Genomic DNA, 18,124 nt, shown 5'->3' on the forward strand with positions numbered 1-18,124 from the left:
AATTATGACCCTATTCTCCAGATTAGTCTCAATCCCTCCCATCTTGGTATCATCTGCAAACTTAATAAGCGTACTTTCTACACCAATATCCAAATCGTTGATGAAGATATTGAACAGAGCCGGTCCCAAAACAGACCCCTGCGGAACCCCACTTGTTATGCCTTTCCAGCAGGATTGTGAACCATTAATAACTACTCTCTGAGTACGGTTATCCAGCCAGTTATGCACCCACCTTATAGTATCCCCATCTAAGTTGTATTTACCTAGTTTATTGATAAGAATATCATGCGAGACCGTATCAAACGCCATACTAAAGTCTAGGTATTCCACATCCACCGCTTCTCCCTTATCCACAAGACTCGTTATCCTATTAAAGAAAGCTATCAGATTGGTTTGACATGATTTGTTCTTTACAAATCCATGCTGGCTGTTCCCTATCACCTTGCCACTTTCCAAGTGTTTACAGATGATTTCCTTAATTACTTGCCCCATTTTCTTCCCTGGCACAGAAGTTAAAGTAACTGGTCTGTAGTTTCCTGGGTTGTTCTTATTTCCCTTTTTATAAATGGGCACTATATTTGCCCTTTTCCAGTCCTATGAAATCTCTGCTGTCTCCCGTGATTTTCCAAAGATGATAGCTAGAGGCTCAGATACCTCCTCTATCAGCTCCTTGAGTATTCTAGGATGCATTTCATCAGGCCCTGGTGACTTGCAGGCATCTAACTTTTCTAGGTGATTTTTAACTTGTTCTTTTTTTATTTTATCTTCTAAAATTACCCCCTTTCCACTAGCATTCACTATGTTAGGCATTCCTACAGACTTCTCGGTAAAGACCGAAACAAAGAAGTCATTGAGCATCTCTGTCATTTCCAAGTTTCCTGTTACTGTTTCTCCCTCTTCACTGACCAGTGGGCCTACCCTCTCCTTGGTCTTCCTCTCGCTTCTAATGTATTTATAAAACATCTTCTTGTTTCCCTTTATTCCCGTAGCTAGTTTGAGCTCATTCTGTGCCTTTGCCTTTCTAATCTTGCCCCTGCATTCCTGTGCTGTTTGCCTATATTCATCCTTTGTAATTTGTCCTACTTTCCATTTTTATATGACTCCTTTTTTATTTTTAGATCATTCAAGATCTCGTGGTTAAGCCAAGGCGGTCTTTTGCTATATTTTCTATCTTTCTGACACATCGGAATAGCTTGCTTTTCGGACATCAATTCTTTGTACAGTAGAAAAGTGACATGAAAGTAACTTGATAAATATATTCCTGTCCAGGAAGGCCAGAACTTTAAGGCTGTATCTACACTGGCACCCTTTTCCGTAAAAGGGATGCTAATGAGACACTTCGGAATTGCAAATGCTGTGGGGGATTTAAATATCCCCCGCGGCATTTGCATGAACATGGCTGCCGCTTGTTTCTAGCTCGGGGTTTTGCTGGAGAAAAGCACCAGTCTAGACAGGATCTTGCAGAAAATAAGCCCTTTTCCGGAAGATCCCTTATTCCTACTTTCAAGACAGAATGAACATGGCAGACAACCAATAAGTGATCCCACCTTTCTCACCTATTCCCATCTTCCGACGGATTTCCCAATTCCAAAGTTCGAAATTAGCATGCCTATTCCAAAGAAGGGGCCAGTCTAGACATAGCCGGAATGTTTCTACTGGGATTCTATCAGGAGTGCCACTGAGGCTTATACTATTCAGCAAGTTCATAAAAATATCATCATTTCCCAACATAGTGATATAGTGCTAAATAAAGAGAGAAAGATCTCTCTATTCCTCCTGGAGATTCCCCTGCTCATGTAGCCAAGGATCATTTTAGCCCAATATCTCACTCCTAAATCTCTTTCCGAGTCCCAGCTTCCCAGAATAGAATCCCTTCTACATGTGAGGATAACCTAAATTCTTTGTTCCTAAATGAATAACTTTTTTAGTATGCCATCTAGAACACATTATTTGTTCATGCCAGCTAGCTTACCAAGTGATTCAAATAGCTCTGAATCAGCTGTAGTAAGATGAGGGCCTGAAACATAACATGGATCACAGGCCTAGTACAAGGCCCGAGGTTTAGAAACAGTAGTCAAGTCTTTGCTCAAAAGCAAGGTTAAGCTCTGAGCAAGATGCAGGCTTTGCTAATAGAATTTGATATCAGTTGGGTTATGGTATAAATCACTAATGGTGCTAGGCTCAGGCAATAAACATTTCAAGGGATTGTAAAATTCTTTTATGAATAAACATCTTGATACCAACTTCCTCCCTACAAATAACAGGCATACCGACTTAGGTTTAGGACACAGTCTAATCTTACAGCATGATAGATAGTGATTGAAACCCCATGTACAAGGTAATGGATGGTAACTAAACAACAGGAGGTGGCAACCTGATACATCAGGAGCGATGTGTAACTTGTTTGTGCCTGTCTATAAAAGTGTACCTCAAAGTATTGTCCTTGGTCAGCTGACGGGGCAGTGTCTCATTCCTGGCACTGACTGAGCTGTGTCCATTTTCAGGGGCTACATATGTGTAATGGTTCAGTAGAGACTACTGACAACAAACTTCGCCTGGTACCCTCAATCTTTATTTTATGTTGTGGTCTTTGGGGGCTCCCCCAGAGTCTGTTGTGTTGATTACTTGAGCAAAGTCAACATGGCACACAGGAGGAGCACACACATGCAGCGGGATGGTTATCATCATTGAAGGAGCAAGAGACGAGTCAGGACACCACTGGTGATATAAGACTAACACATTAGTGAGCTGGCCTCATTATATATTCATTCATGTTGTTGTTCTCAAGCTCAACAGAGAGAAGCCAATAAGAATGTATATCTGACATCAGTACTGGCACTAGTGCTGGTCAACATATATATAAATGATCTGGAAAAAAAGATAAACCGTAAAGTAGCAAAATGTACAGACATATACAAGATTATTCAGGATAGTTAAGTCTAAAGCTCACTGTAAAGAGTTACAAAGGGATTCTCACTAAACTGCATAACTGGGAAACAAAATGGCAGATGAACTTCAATGTTGATAAATGGGAAGTAATGGACATTGGAAAACATAATCCCAACTATAAATACAAAATGGTGGGGTCTAAATTAACCATTACCATTCAAGAAAGAGATTGTGGAGTCATTGTGCATACTAGTCAGAAAGCACCCATTCAATATGAAGCAGAAGTCAAAAAGCTCAACCTATTAGGAACAATAAGGAAAAGATAAGACAGAGAATATCATATAATGACACTGTATAAATCCACAGTAGGTATACAGTGTGAATACTGCACACATTTCTGCTCGCCACATTGCAAAGATAGAATTGGAAAAGGTACAGAGAAGGACAAAGATAATCATAGGGGTATAGAAGAGCTTTCACATGAGGAGAGATTAAAAAGACTGTGACTATTCATTTTGAAGAAGAAATTACTTGAGTTATGATAAAGATCTATACAATCCCGAATGATGTGGAGCAAGGAATAAGGAAGTGTTATTTACTCCTTCCCATTATGCAAAAAACAGAGGTCACTCAATGAACAGGCAGCCGGTATACAATAAACAAAGAGAAGTACAACATTGCACAATACACAACCAATTTGTGGAATTCATTGCTAATGGATGTTGCGAAAGCCAAAAATGTAGTTAGGTTTCAAAAAGAATCTGATAAGTTCAGGGAAGTAGGGTAAATTATGTCTATTACTGAAAATTGTCAGATATGCAGCCCTTGCTCCTATGACACTAACTGCCATAAGATACACGTTTGACAGGGGATAGATCACTTGATGTCAATTAACCTTTTCTATTCATTTTCTGTGATGTGTAATTGGCCATTGTCAGAAGCCAGGATAGTGGACTAGATGGAATATTGGTCTGACCTTGTATGTCCGGCCATTCTTGTGCTGTGGGATGTCTCCTATTGGAAAAGTATTGAAAAGTTCTTAGGCAGAAGAAGGTGACTTATATAGGAGTCCCTGTGACAGAAATTGAATTAGATAGTCTGTGTTAATGGGTATAGGGTTCTCCTTGCCTGTTCTTGTAGTCCTTTTTGCCTATTCTCAGAATTTCTAACCCCAAAACTGATAGAAAGTAGTAGCAGCAACTACCTAATTCGTTCAGCTTGGGAGTATACTGGCCAGTACACCTAGGTTACTGTCTCCTTGTACTCATGACTAGTAAATTGTAATCCTGAAGATTGTTATTTGAAGTCTTCAGAAGCTATGGAACCACCACCCAGAAATTGCTGAACAGTTTTTGTTTTTAATCCTTTATTACATTTTTGACGTGATTGATAGGACTGGATCTGAAGGGTCAGCCTTGTCTGTAGCAACTCCTTAACCCCTTCATGAATACTGAGAAGTCTATAAATCCTGTCTTACTTCCCCTAGTTTGTCAGTAATAATTTGATTTTTCCTTCCATATCACCAATAAAAATATTTAATAACCCTAGGTCGAGGACCTCCAGGCCCCATTAGAAACATGCTTATTTTTAATTAGTTTAGGTTTTACACACACACACACACACACTTTATTGCTAGTAGGGTAACATTTATTTTTAGGCTGTATTTCATTCATTTCATGCATGCCATAATAGTGTTGTACTTGTTTAGTTTTCTAATCAAAATGTTGTACAGTAACAAGTCAAATGCCTTATTATAAATTTATCACATCAATGCTATTACTTGGATCATTATCAGGTGTGAAATTCTAAAAAAGTAATATATCTGTATAATCTTTAGCAGACTTCATGTTTTAGAGAGATCATAATTTTGTTTTTTTTTCTTTTATATTGTTCTAGAAAACAAATAGGTGGGCTTCTTATATCTTTTTTATAAATAAAGAATTAGTTGACAATACAGGAGAGCCAAAAGTAATACAAGAAAAGGTATTAGCAATGACAATGTAAATACAAAGACAGGCAGACTGGTGCATCCAGAAATAAAGGAGATCTATATTATTGTGATCAAATTGGCATAAAATGCGCAGAAAATAGATCCAAATACAGGATGAGATTTCTTTTATGATTTTAAATAGAGGCTGCAGCCTGGTACAAAAAAGACACCAATAGATTTCATGGGTTTCCTTGTCTTGGAAAACTCCAGTATTGACCACTTGCCAAATTCAAATGTGCTTAGCTGATAGAATTTGACAAGATCACAGCCTATGGGAGTATGACTGCAGGCCAGTAACTGTTTTATTCTTGTCATGCATAATCAGATGGGTAAGATCATCTGCTTTTCAGCAACTAGATACTCCCCCTTTCAATTGTAAGGTCTGAGTCATATCCCAGGATGACTACATACATTTGCAATAATGTGGAAGTTGGGCCAGCTGAATCTGGCTCAGAAAAATGCAATGACTTACCTATCTCCTGTTCACTTCCCATCTCAGCAGCACAGCTCAATGACCATTCTGAACACTCATGCTTGCCCTCCATCTTCCAGTGCATAGGGACTAATGTACACAATGGAAAGTTGACATGGCTCGCTTTAATGAGAAGCTAATCAGACCAAACCCATTAAAAACAGACAAATACTCTGTGCTAGGCCCATTAACCACAACTCACCTCAGATGAAAGGTGTTGATCCTAGGGTTATATAGAAACTTGGTAGCAGTGAGAAATACATGGCCCAACATCCATTGAATGATAGCAGGGCACTTGATAATTCAAGAAGAAACATTAAGCAGCTGGTAAGGAAATTAATAGAAAGTAATTTCCTTGTGGCCCACTGAGCAACAAAAGAGACCCTCACAAGGAGAAAGATACATTTACTGAAGAATACAGAATTGTGCTTGAACATAATTTACACATCTTGGATGAGAGAGAGCCACATAAAGGACTCAGACTACTTGCAGAGTGATGAGAGAGGATGCTGGCCCAGGAACTACAGATAAACCTCCAGCAGGTAGCTAAGGTCAGAATCCTGGAATTGTTTCTATATAAAGTGTAAAATAATATGTCAAAAATTCTAAACCTCCGTACATGGATGTGTAAAACCAAAGAATAGTCACATCCTGGGATATGACTGAGATCTTATAATTGAAAGGGGGAGTATTTAATTGATGAAAATAATTAGCTCGCTGAGCTAAAATAATCAGTGTTTAGATACAGCTAAGTTGTTGTGAGGATTGTCCTCCTTCATACTCCATTTTCATTTTTCCATAAATTTTTAGTTTCGCTTCTTTGTCTTCCATTTTATTGACTCCTAAAACTATCCTCTGCAATATATATGGGTTATTTTGTGCCATTAGTTCCCTGGGCATTCTTTGGGAATTTGAAAGATGGTCAAAAACTCTAGTGATGACTATAGAAGGAGCACCTCAAAAATACAACATTGTATAATGCTGTAGATGTATTCCATTGAAAAGATCAAGAGGATTGTGGTGTCAGCAAAAAAAATGTTGCTTATCCTGCCTAAATGTGAAAATTATTTAGAGGTTATGTACTACTGCTGCATGCTTCCAAAAGTAAATTATTTTCCTTGCAGTTGAAAAACCCATTCTTATCCCTTGCTGTTATCAACATGCTTAAAGCTGGGGCCAAGTTTTCAAAAATTGACACATACGTTACATCTGAATAATTTTGAATGCACCCATTTTTGTGAATAAATATATCTGCATGAAACATAGAAATTACTTGTGTAAGTATGTGCTGTCACTCTTAGCTAAGAACACAATTCGCTGCTAGAACTATTTTAAGTCAGCAGAAGATACATCCAAAGTAAAACCCTAATTCCAAACTCTTCGGCTACGTCTACACTGGCACCCTTTTCCGAAAATGCTTAAAACGGAACAGTTTTCCGTTATAAGTATTTCCGGAAAAAGCGCGTCTACATTGGCAGGATGCTTTTCTGGAAAAGCACTTTTTCCGGAAAAGTGTCCGTGACAATGTAGATGCGCTTTTCCGCAAAAAAGCCCCGATCGTCATTTTCGCGATCGGGGCTTTTTTGCGGAAAAGAAATCTGTGCTGTCTACACTGGCCCTTTTCCGGAACAGTTTACCGGAAAAGGACTTTTGCCCAAACGGGAGCAGCATAGTTTTTCCGGAAAAGCACTGATGATTTTACAGTAGATCGTCAGTGCTTTTCCGGAATAAGTGGCCAGTGTAGACATAGCCATATAGTAGGTTCTGAAGTTCTGATACAACCCCAAATCTAATCTGAATTCTGTGTATGCCCATTATCGCTGTAATGGTCATAGTGAAACCTTATATCTGAGCATCCTTGCCAGGGCCGGCCCATAACATTTTGGCACCTGAGGAAGGGAGCTCAAATGATGCCCCCATGCCACCTTTTCTCCTGCCTGCCTGTTATGTCTCTTGTGCCCTCCTTACTCCAGCACAGTACACCATCTCTATGCATCCAGAGCAGAGAGAACACATATGCACCAGCAGCAGACACAATTTTCTACACGCTGGGTCCTAGTAGTGTCCCCCCACAGTCTGGCACCTGAGGCGACCACCTCAGTTCGCCTCATGGTAAGGCCAGCCCTGATCCTTGCACTTTTGGGGAAGCTCAGAGCTACACAAACTTGGCTGTTCTCAGCTCTGTTTAGTGTTCACTTTCTGTGGACCTTTGTGCAATCTAAGGGTATGTCTACACTACAAAGTTAGTTCGAATTAACGGATGTTAGTTCGAACTAACTTTAATAGGCGCAACACTAGCGCTCATTTTAGGAGGATTAAGCCTAGTTCGAACTAGCTAGTTCGAATTAAGGGGTGTGTAGCCTCTTAATTTGAACTAGTGGGAGGCTATCCCTCCCCAGCTTTCCCTGGTGGCCACTCTGGCCAACACCAGGGAAACTCTATTGCCCCCTCCCGGCCCCGGACCCCTTAAAGGGGCATGGGCTGGCTACGATGCCCGTGCCAGGTGGAAGCCTGCCAGCACCCAGCCAGCAGACCCTGCACCTGGCATGGATCAAGCCACCCACCTGATGCCCCCCAGCCCTCCCCCTCTTCCCGGGACCAGGCTGGCGGCTCCCGGGAGCTTGCCCGGGACCGCAAGAGGCGGGCACCCTCCTGGGCTAGTGCGGACATCTTGGACCTTGTCCATGACCTCCACACTAGGGGCAGGAGAGCTGCCAGCCTGGCCACCCAGGAGCAGGTGTGCATGAAAATCAAGGGGGTTCACTGAGACCCCCGACCCTGAGCCCTGAGCTTACAATGGCCGTCCTGGGTCAGACCAAAGGTCCATCTAGCCCAGTAGCCTGTCTGCTGACAGCGGCCAACCCTAGGGACCCTGGAGGGGATGGACCAAAGACAGTGACCAAGCCATTTGTCTCATGCCATACCTCTCCAGCCTTCGACAAACCTTGGACAGGGACACCACTCCTACCTCCTGGCTAATAGCACTCCATGGCTTGATCTCACTTCCCTTTAAACTCTGTTCTAGTTCTAGCCTTCACAGACTCCTGCAGCAAGGAGTTCCACAGGTTGACTCTTTGCTTTGTGAAGAACAACTTTCTGTTACTAGTTTGAAGCCTGCTACCCATTCCTTTCCTTTGGTGTCCTCTAGTCCTTCTTTATGGGAACTAATGAAGAACTTTTCTGTATGCACCCTCTCCACCCAACTCCTGCTTTTAGAGACCTCTATCTTGTCCCCCCTCCATCTCCTCTTTTCTAAGCTGAAAAGTCCCAGTCTCTTTAGCCTCTCTTCATATGGGACCTGTTCCCAACCCCTCATCATTTTAATTGCCCTCCCCTCTCCCACCCTCTCTCTTCCCTTCTCCCACCTCCTTTTCCCAGTCTCTCCCAGTTTTGTTCAATAAAGACAGATTCTATTTTTAACACAATTGTCCTTTATTTTGTACATCAAGAAGAGGGGCTAGGGAAGGGTAAGTGGAAGGAGGTGAGGGAGGAATGGGGTACGAGCCCCCGATGGGGAGGACTGGGTTGGCTCTGCAGGCTTCTGGGGGTGGAAGCTCTCCTGCAGTCCCCCAATTGCCCCCTCTCCCCAGATGGCAGCCTGCGGCAAGTGTAGCCGGTCTGATGGCCGAGTTCTGTGACGTGCCCAGTGTGGGTACTCCGGGCAATCCAAGCCAGGACTGCTTTGCAAGCGGGACACCCCTGAGAACTGTCTGTCCGGGGTGGGGGTTGGGACCCTTTAAGCACAGCCCTCGGCTAGCCTGAGACAGCATCTCCACGCTCTAAGTCCTCCTCTGATGCCCTGCCGGTACTGCTTCCAGACATCCTTAAGCCTGGTTCAGGGTCCACTTAATGTGGACATGCTAGTTCAAATTAGCATAATGCCTATTCGAACTAGTTTTTTAGTCTGGATCCGTTAGTTCGAATTAGCTTAGTTCGAATTAACTAATTCGAACTAAGTTAGTTCGAATTAACGTTGTAGTATAGACCTACCCTAATTTTACTGGTTAATATATTCATAGAAAAGGTGACTATTGAAATCAAATATTAAATTCTCATTTACAAATGTTTTTCAGGAACTATCATCTAAATAGGAACACCAGAGGCTTATCTCATTAATCAGAATTAAGCATTGATCTTCAAATGGAACTGATCCTGCGAATTATGGGCTCTCTTCTGAGAAGCACTCAATAGCTGACTGTCATTGAAATGAATCTGCCAACTCCTCAGCTGCTCTAAATTAGCACAGCTATATTGAAATCCATGGAACAAGGATGACATGTGACAGTGTGAACTGGAGACCGCGTTTCTCATTACATCTAACACTGTAATATTTCGGAGACAAAATAGTGTGTGTGTGTGTGCCCTGTTTTATGTAAAAATGCAATTGTCAACACTATTACTAACAGGTAGGGTAATTCTGAAGATTACACAAATGTAGATGTACATATGTGATAGGGAAATACTATAGTTCCATTAAGAGATTGAACTTTAAAGAAAAGAAAGAGAATATGAACTCTTATTGCATCATTTTCCATCTGTTCAAAAGTCAGATGTTGATGTTAATTCCATAGGCTCATGATTTAGCACTCTCTCACACCTGATGCTTTGAATGTACCCCCAAGCAACCATCATTTCCAGTGGAGACTGGAATTTGTCTGGCTTTTTGGAGAAACATAGCGATATTTACTGAAATATTAAAGAGAGGAACAGATTGCAAAACCCCAGGCTAGACAGCACGGGGAACTTCAGAGACATCTTAAAGGCACTTTTTTTCTACTTCCCTTCACAAGTACGATAAGGTAAACACCTTTCCTTTGAGCAAGCATTGCTTCACATAAACTCCTAAGCAAGGCACATACTTCCAAAAGAAAGGTAAATCTTAATAGAGATGGGATGCATATTGGAGAATTACACTAGTTTACAAAAAAGTAAATTTAATACTCAGTGAGCTTGCTTCCCATGCCTCACTTTGAAAATATATTGTTTAAAGCTTCCATTAAAATTTATTTGTGGTTACAAATTAAAAAGTTTCTTGTTCTAATCTTAAATATGAACAGAATAATAACAATTTTAGGTTGAGCAAGGTGAAAGTATTTTTAAAAAGGTGAATTGCTTAACTTTCCAATTATCTTCATTAGGGTCATCTCTTTCGTTTTGAATGTTTATGCTACATGGCCCATTTAGCCTGAGATCATGGATGAAGATTTCAAAAATCATACTTAGCCTTTCCTATTGCTTCACTTCACCTTCATTACATTGCTTATCAGTTCTGTTAGGAATGTGAAAGAATTCTAAGAATATTAACAGTGCTTAGAGGTAGGTCTGGCTGGAAAACAAAAATTCCATTTCATGAAAAATGGTGAAATTTCAAAACTTTTGTTCTTCATCCCTATGAACCCAATTTCCAAAGATGACCTTAATAGTCTAATGTCATCTACAGTTAAAAAAAAACTTGATACTGCTGGTTATACTGTTTCTCCAGCTGGATAGCCCATGTGCATTTGATCTACACAATAGCTTGATTCTAGATTCAGCATAAGTTATTCCTCTTTATTTAATATTTTCATATTTGTAGCACATTCCAAGTTCTTTTTCTGATCTTATGTGAATTTGATTGTTGTCAGATCTGCTAGTTTGTATATCTCTACCTTGTTCTTCTTTCCCACAGTTGGCACTCTTTCATAAATGACCTAAAATTAGTAATGGCCTCAAATTGGGCTATCCATTTTGAAACGCATTGTATTACTTTCATTTTCTGGGGAAATATTTATCTGATCTAAATGCCATGATTCATTCATTCTCCATCTGAAGCTCCAAAGTCCATCCTCCCGCCCCCACACACTCAATAATTATGGAGTTACCCAAACAGAGAATTGAGATATAGAACTTGATCCTGCAAGGTACTGAATACCTCCATGAGTTTCCTCAACTCTTCTGATATCATCCAAAAAATAAATACTCAAAACTTCAGACGATTGACCTCACAATAGACAATCCTTTACTCAGAGACACCCAAAACAGTAGAACAATAAAAATAAATCCCTCTTATGTCAGTATTTCTTCCTGTAGTTGAAAATATATATATATATATATATATATATATATATATATATATATATATATATATTAAAAGCAATGTTAGCATGCCCAAAGAAAATAAAATGCTTCATAAGTATCTTGAGTCTTATCTTATTGAAGAATTCCTATACCAAGGGCATAGAGTTTTGCAATCATGATCAACTCTGTCATCTGGAAAATCTTTAGGATCTAATGACAAAGTATATCTCCAAAATCGATTTTACATTCTTCAGTTTAGAAAACAACCAAAGTTCAGTTAAAACACGAGATAAATGTTTAGAAATCAGAGATGAATTCATGAAACCCATAATAATGTTAGAAAAGAACAAAAAACAGGTGGTGGCTTTGACAAAGACTTACTATGATAGGTTTGGCTTGTGTTTTATCCAAAATCCCAGATTCAGGTCCAGAAATGGCTGATCTGAGTTAGTCTCACCCAGACTGTGATTGAGGGAAAGGGACCAGCATGGTGACATGAGCTTTTCCCAAAAAATCTGTGTGTGAAATGTTATTTTAAAAGGTAATTTGGTTCCACATGCCAGAGCACTGAAAACATAAAACACACTCAGCTCCCATTGGTCTTTTCACCTGGCTACAATTGGGTCTGAAATTTGGTGAAATTGGAATATATTTTTAGTGTGGGCCCATCTCTAAATAATAATCATATTACATTGGGTGTCAAGATGACAGTAAAAGAATATTGAATCAATTATTTGAAATTTAGACATGCTACAATAAACAGTGTTTATGCAAACTTGTTAGTCTGCATATGATGTATGAACTCATACTGAATGAGGCCACTGGGTTTTTTTCACCCACAGGATCCTTCCTCAGCCAGGGAACAGGATAGGTGATATTTACTGAATGAGTAGTTATTTAATATTTATTTTCACAACTATTATCCTCCTCCTCCAGAGCATTGCCCCCCGGCCTTCTTTGTATCACATATTACCAATTACTTTGAATACAGAATTATTAATTCCATTATAGGCTTTTCCTGGAATCCTCTTCACCCTAGAACCTGTGTGATTGATAAATATGAATAAATTTAGTTTTGCAACACTTCTGTGAGTCAAGATAGTATTACTATCCTCATCTTACACACAGAACTGAGTCACAGAGATATTGAAGTCAAAACTGTCAAGTGTCAAAAACATATTACACAGCATATTTTTAAAAGTAATATATTGATATAATTGGATATCCATTAGATGATAAAGCTTTTTAGAAGCATACAGACAGATATTATAGCACATTTATTTATATACATAATATTTCCTACCCAGATTTTTTTAGTATTAGAAGTAAGAAGATATTTTCCTTGCCCCAAACAGAAGCTATCAAATATCTTTGCTTTGCTCTAACTACTAAAATACCATGACTTCTGCTATGAACATTTATGTACTGCAAATACATTTGATTAAGTGAAACCCATCATTCACATTAGTGTTGGCAAGGCTGTCATTCTTCATTTTACAGATGACTGACTAATTTATTTCCCCTTCTACCTATGGTAAAGGTGCACATTGTCCAGATCAAGTTGGACCATGCTTTATGGAGAAAGGTGATTGCTTTGCTAGTGATTAAATATAATGATTCAGGGACATTAGCCATTTTATCTTCTTCAAGGTCCAAAGTGAAAAATGCTCCCCTTTTGACATTTTTCCACATGAGAGAGAGACAAACTACTGTTCAAGATAAAGAGAATTGCACAAATTGAGGCATTTACTTTTAATATCAGCATTTGAAAAAAGATTGATATTATGCAAATTTAAATTTTATCCCTTTAGCATGAAGAGCAGAGAGGAAACTTTAATAGCGACTGGTTTGAAGTGCCAACTATACACAGGAAATGGAAGAGTGGGTCATATATTTTGGAGCTATTTATCATTTTCAGAAGATTAGCCCCACACTCTTGTTACTGTACTATAAATAAAGATGACTGAAAATGTAAGTCAGCAGACACCAACTGTATTTGTAGTTCTTATAATTTTGATGAGTAGATAATTTCATTAACCATTATAATAAGCTAATCTAAGATATTTTTTGTAAACTGGTGTGTGTTTCATTAACTGAACATTTTTATTTTTATACTTGTGAAATACGATTCATTGAGCTAAATTCAAGCCATGTAATAGTTTCCCTGTGTTCAGTTGCATTGCTCGGAGCACATTGCCTCATTCCTCATGGTTCCACAGAGAGCTCAACTCACAGATTTTACACACTACTTCCTTTTGTAGGTACAATATAGATATTCTATTCTATTCTATATTGATTGTTATACTTTGTCTGTAGTGGGGCAGATCCCTCTCCCGGGCCAGGAGGTATTGAAATGTTTCTTTTGACATAATCAATATGAACCCAGTGCATCTGTGACATCATCAAGCCTGGAGATGGATATGTCCTTAAAATGGAGAATTCCAAGTTTATTGCAGGGCAGCTCTCCGACGGAGTACGAGTGTATAACCCAGAGCTTCTTAGAAGCAATGAGTCCCTCTCATGAATTGATAACTGATTAAAAGACTGGAAGAAAGGGTAGGAATAAATGGTCAGTTTTCAGAATGGAAAGAGGTAACTAGTAGTGTCCCCTAAAGGTCCATAGTGGGATAAATCCTATTTACCTATTGATAAATGATCTGAACAAAGGAATGACCAGCGAAGTGGCAAAATTTTCAGATGATACTAAACTTCTCAAGATAGTTAAGACCAAAGCAGACTGTGAAGAGCTCCAAAAGGATCTCACAAAGCTAGGTGATGGAGCAACAAAATGATAAATGAAATTTAATGTGAATAAATGTAAAGTAATGCACATTGGAAAAAATAATCCCAACTACACATACAAAATGATGGGGACTAATTTAACTATAACCACTCAAGAGAGAGATCTTGGAGTCATTGTGGATTGTTCTCTGAAAACATCCACTCAATGTGCAGTGGCAGTCAAAAAAGTAAACAATGTTAAGAATCATTTAAAAAGGGAAAGAATATACCTACACTAGCTCATTAGTTCGAGTTAGGTAGGGTAATGAGGGAAAGTAGAATTGCAAATGAAGCCCGGGATTTAAATATCCCAGGCTTCATTTGCATGTTCCCGGGTGCCGCCATTTTTAAATCCCCCTCAGTCCGAACTCCATGCCTGCGGCGACACGGAGTAGGTAGTTCGAATTAAAGATGCTAATTCGAACTACCATTACTCCTCATTCCACGAGGAAGAAGGACTCTTCTGAAAGAGGCTGTTTTTCTGAAATTTGGCCCAGGGTAGATGGGCCAAATTTCAGAAAAGCCTTTTCCGAAAAAACTGTCCGATAAATCATTGTAGTCTAGAGATATCCTCAGAGAGGAAAAGGTCTATAATCCCCCAGCATCCCTCCAACTTCCCTTATATTTTGGGGGTGCAGAAGAGTGCTTCTTGAAGGCCTAGAACTCTGGGTGGGAGGGTTGGTTGATTTATTTTTGTAGGCCATAGAAACATACTGATTTTGTTGATCCACTTTAATTCTCCCTAAAGATGGCAATTGCATCCAGAGGGTTTGGCCCTGGACTTTGAGACAGAAACAATTAAAGGTGTAGCCTAGTAAAATGGTCATCACCTTGATATCTGAGGGTACGTCCACACAGCATGGGAAAAGTCAAATTAAACTATGCAACTTCAGCTACATCAATTGCATAGCTGAAGTTGAAATAGCTTAATTCAGCTTTTGCACATTCTACACAGCAGGAAGTCAAAGGAAGAACACTCTTCTTTTGACTTCCCTTGCTCCTCATAAAATGAGGGTTACAGGAGTCAGAGTAAGAAATCTTTAATTCAACTTTAGCCCTGCTGGGCAGATATAACCTTTGGGTGAGTTCCTTGCACCTACTACAGATCTGTTACCCCTTTTAATAGAGTCAAAGTTGCATAAATAAGCTGTGACAGTCAGTGTAGCACAGTAGAAGACAGCTATAAAAGAGTATACAGGCTGTGAGGACAGGGATAGAATCAGGACAGGTCTGTTATGGAGAGCAGGTTCTGATAGATTCCAGGCAGCCTAGGAATACTATTGAATTTAGACAGGTCCCCAGAGTTGTCCAGCTTATACCAGGAACCTTTCTAGTGCCCAAAGTAACCCAAGATTGAAAGAATACAAAGTTGATTACAGCACAGTCTCCTTTAATACATACAACCTTAATATTTACTATATTTGTACAATGATTCCTGATGTTCCTTTGTTTAATTGAAGGAAGATCAATGCATGAGACCCTTTTAAAAATGTTCAAAAGCTTCATAGGGGTAGCTGAGTTAGTCTGTACAGGATAAACTTAAAAAAAAATGAATAGTCTGGTAGCACTTTAAAGACTAACAAAACATGTACAGTGGACTTCCGATAATCCAGAATCTTTGGGACGTAGGTGATGCCGGATTATCGGATATACCGGACTATCAGGAGGTGCTATAACCCTTTTTATTGTACATACTGTATACAGTATACTGTAATGTTTTAGGTTTTTTTAACTCTTTTACCCTTTTTATTGTATATACTATAATGCATAAATTTAGGGATCGAATGAAAGAATAAATGTACAGTACAGTACTCACCTTTATTGTTGCAAAGCCTTTGAATACAGAAAGCAGAGGATACTATGTACTGTAGTGTGCAGCACTGTCTAATCACTTAAACTATTAATACAGTAAATTAAAACACGTAATACAGCACTTTATTCACTTAAGCACAAAAAGTATACAGCACTAATACAGTCTGTAAATTATTTCCTTAAACACTAAAAACCCCACAAATTTAAACAAAACACTAAAACTTAAATCTTATTTTATTTATTTGACATGCTGCACGACTACTCATCATTTGATGAAACCAGTGCTTCATCATCTAGGACAGGGTGCTGGGGTGGGAACAGTGTGCCAGTGGTGGCAGGGGATAGGATGCCAGTGAGTGCTGGGTCAGGGAACAGGGTGCAGCGGCAGGGGAAAGGGTGTTGATGGGGGTAGGGGACAGGGTGATGGGGCAGGTAGCAGGCTGCCGGTGGGTGCTGGGGCAGGGAATAGGGTGTTGGTGGGGGCAGGGAACAGGGAATCCCCAACATGCGCCTCCTCCCAGGACTCCAACCCCCTCCCCCCCCCGCAGAGGAGAGAAGTCCGCGCACGCCTTCTCCGGGGACTTCTACTGCCTCCCCCTCCAGGGGAAGGATGTCCCCAGCATGCCACAGACCTGGCTTTTCAGGTACCGCACCAGCTGTTTGGGGGAGGAGGAGCAGCCAGCGCACTTCCTGAAACCCTGGAAGTGGCGCGTAGCTGCGGGACTTCCGTCCACTTTGCGGGAAGCCGGCACTACTTCCATTGTCACTGGAGGTAGGTAGTGGGGCTTCTTGGGGGAAAATGGGGGGGGCCCCGAACACCTCACAATTGACTGCTCGGGGCCTCCTGATTGACCAGTCGATCACGATCGACGGGTTGGTGACCATGGCACTAGGCTCTTGCCATTTTGATGCTGGATTTTCGGGAGTGCCGCACAATTGGATGCTGGACTATTGGAGTTTTACTGTAGATGGTTTCATGAGCTTTCGTGGGCACAGCTCACTTGTTCAGACGAAGAAGTGGGCTATGCTCACAAAAGTTCATGAAACCATCTACATGTTTTGTTAGTCTTTAAAGTGCTACCATGCTATTTGTTTTTTAAAAGATGTGGCATTCTTCCTTCCAAGGGATCATGGCTCTGTTTAGTGTTTTCCACTCTCTACCCACTTTCAAATGAGCAGGTCAGGAGCTGAGAAGTAGTGGAGTAATTTAGTAATAGCTACTGCTTTGTCCAAGCACAAGGACAATTACTGAACTTCAGGATTCCTGATGAATATCCCTTTCCCACTATCCATATTACCTGTACTGACTCTCTCCATCCCTTTGTGTGACTTCACAAGAGTGACTTATTCTAATCAATCTGGAGGATACTAACACAATATCTTAATTAAGTGACTTAAAGAATGTTTGTCCAATCTCAAGGGGCTTGGATCTGATTAGTGTTATATATGAGGCTAGTATCTCATTAACTTATGTAAGTGCAAAACTGTTTTTTATTATTGTGAAGATAATGTGGTTACTTCACATTCCACAACAGCTCTATATAACAGAGCATAGTACTTCTGCCTGGAAGGCAATTCTTACGTCTGACAAAGCAGGGAGATTTCAGTTCAGTCCTTAGCACATTACCCTGTCAGCAGGGTAGGCATGCTTCTTAACTATGGTGCTATCAAGTACAAAATAATAACATTGAGAAGCCCTATAAAAGAACACTGAAATTCTGTGGAGTCTGTTTGTTTAGAACAAAATAATTTTTTCTCCCAACATGAGGATAATGAAGCTGCTTTCCTGAAAAAATAATCAGTATTTTATCTAAATTAAAATCTAAATTACATCTACTGTTTTGTATGATCCAAATTTTTTTAGACTATCTCATTATTGCAGTGAATTCACAGTTTCAGACAGATGTAGAAATGTTAAAATCTATGAAATCAGTCAAAACAAAGACATCCCATTCAAAGTAAGAATTGGAAAAAATAGGAGGAGCTTGTTGAGAGTATCAGATTAGCCTAGTTTTAACATTTAACCTCCTTTTGAGGAATGAGGCAGCTGGTGCTACTCACCAGGTAAACAGAGGCTTGAACCCAGCACCCTAGGGTCTCCAGACTACTGCCCTAATCCCTAG

This window comes from Pelodiscus sinensis, chromosome 5, assembly GCF_049634645.1.
Source record: "Pelodiscus sinensis isolate JC-2024 chromosome 5, ASM4963464v1, whole genome shotgun sequence".
In the NCBI taxonomy this organism is placed as follows: Eukaryota; Metazoa; Chordata; order Testudines; family Trionychidae; genus Pelodiscus; species Pelodiscus sinensis.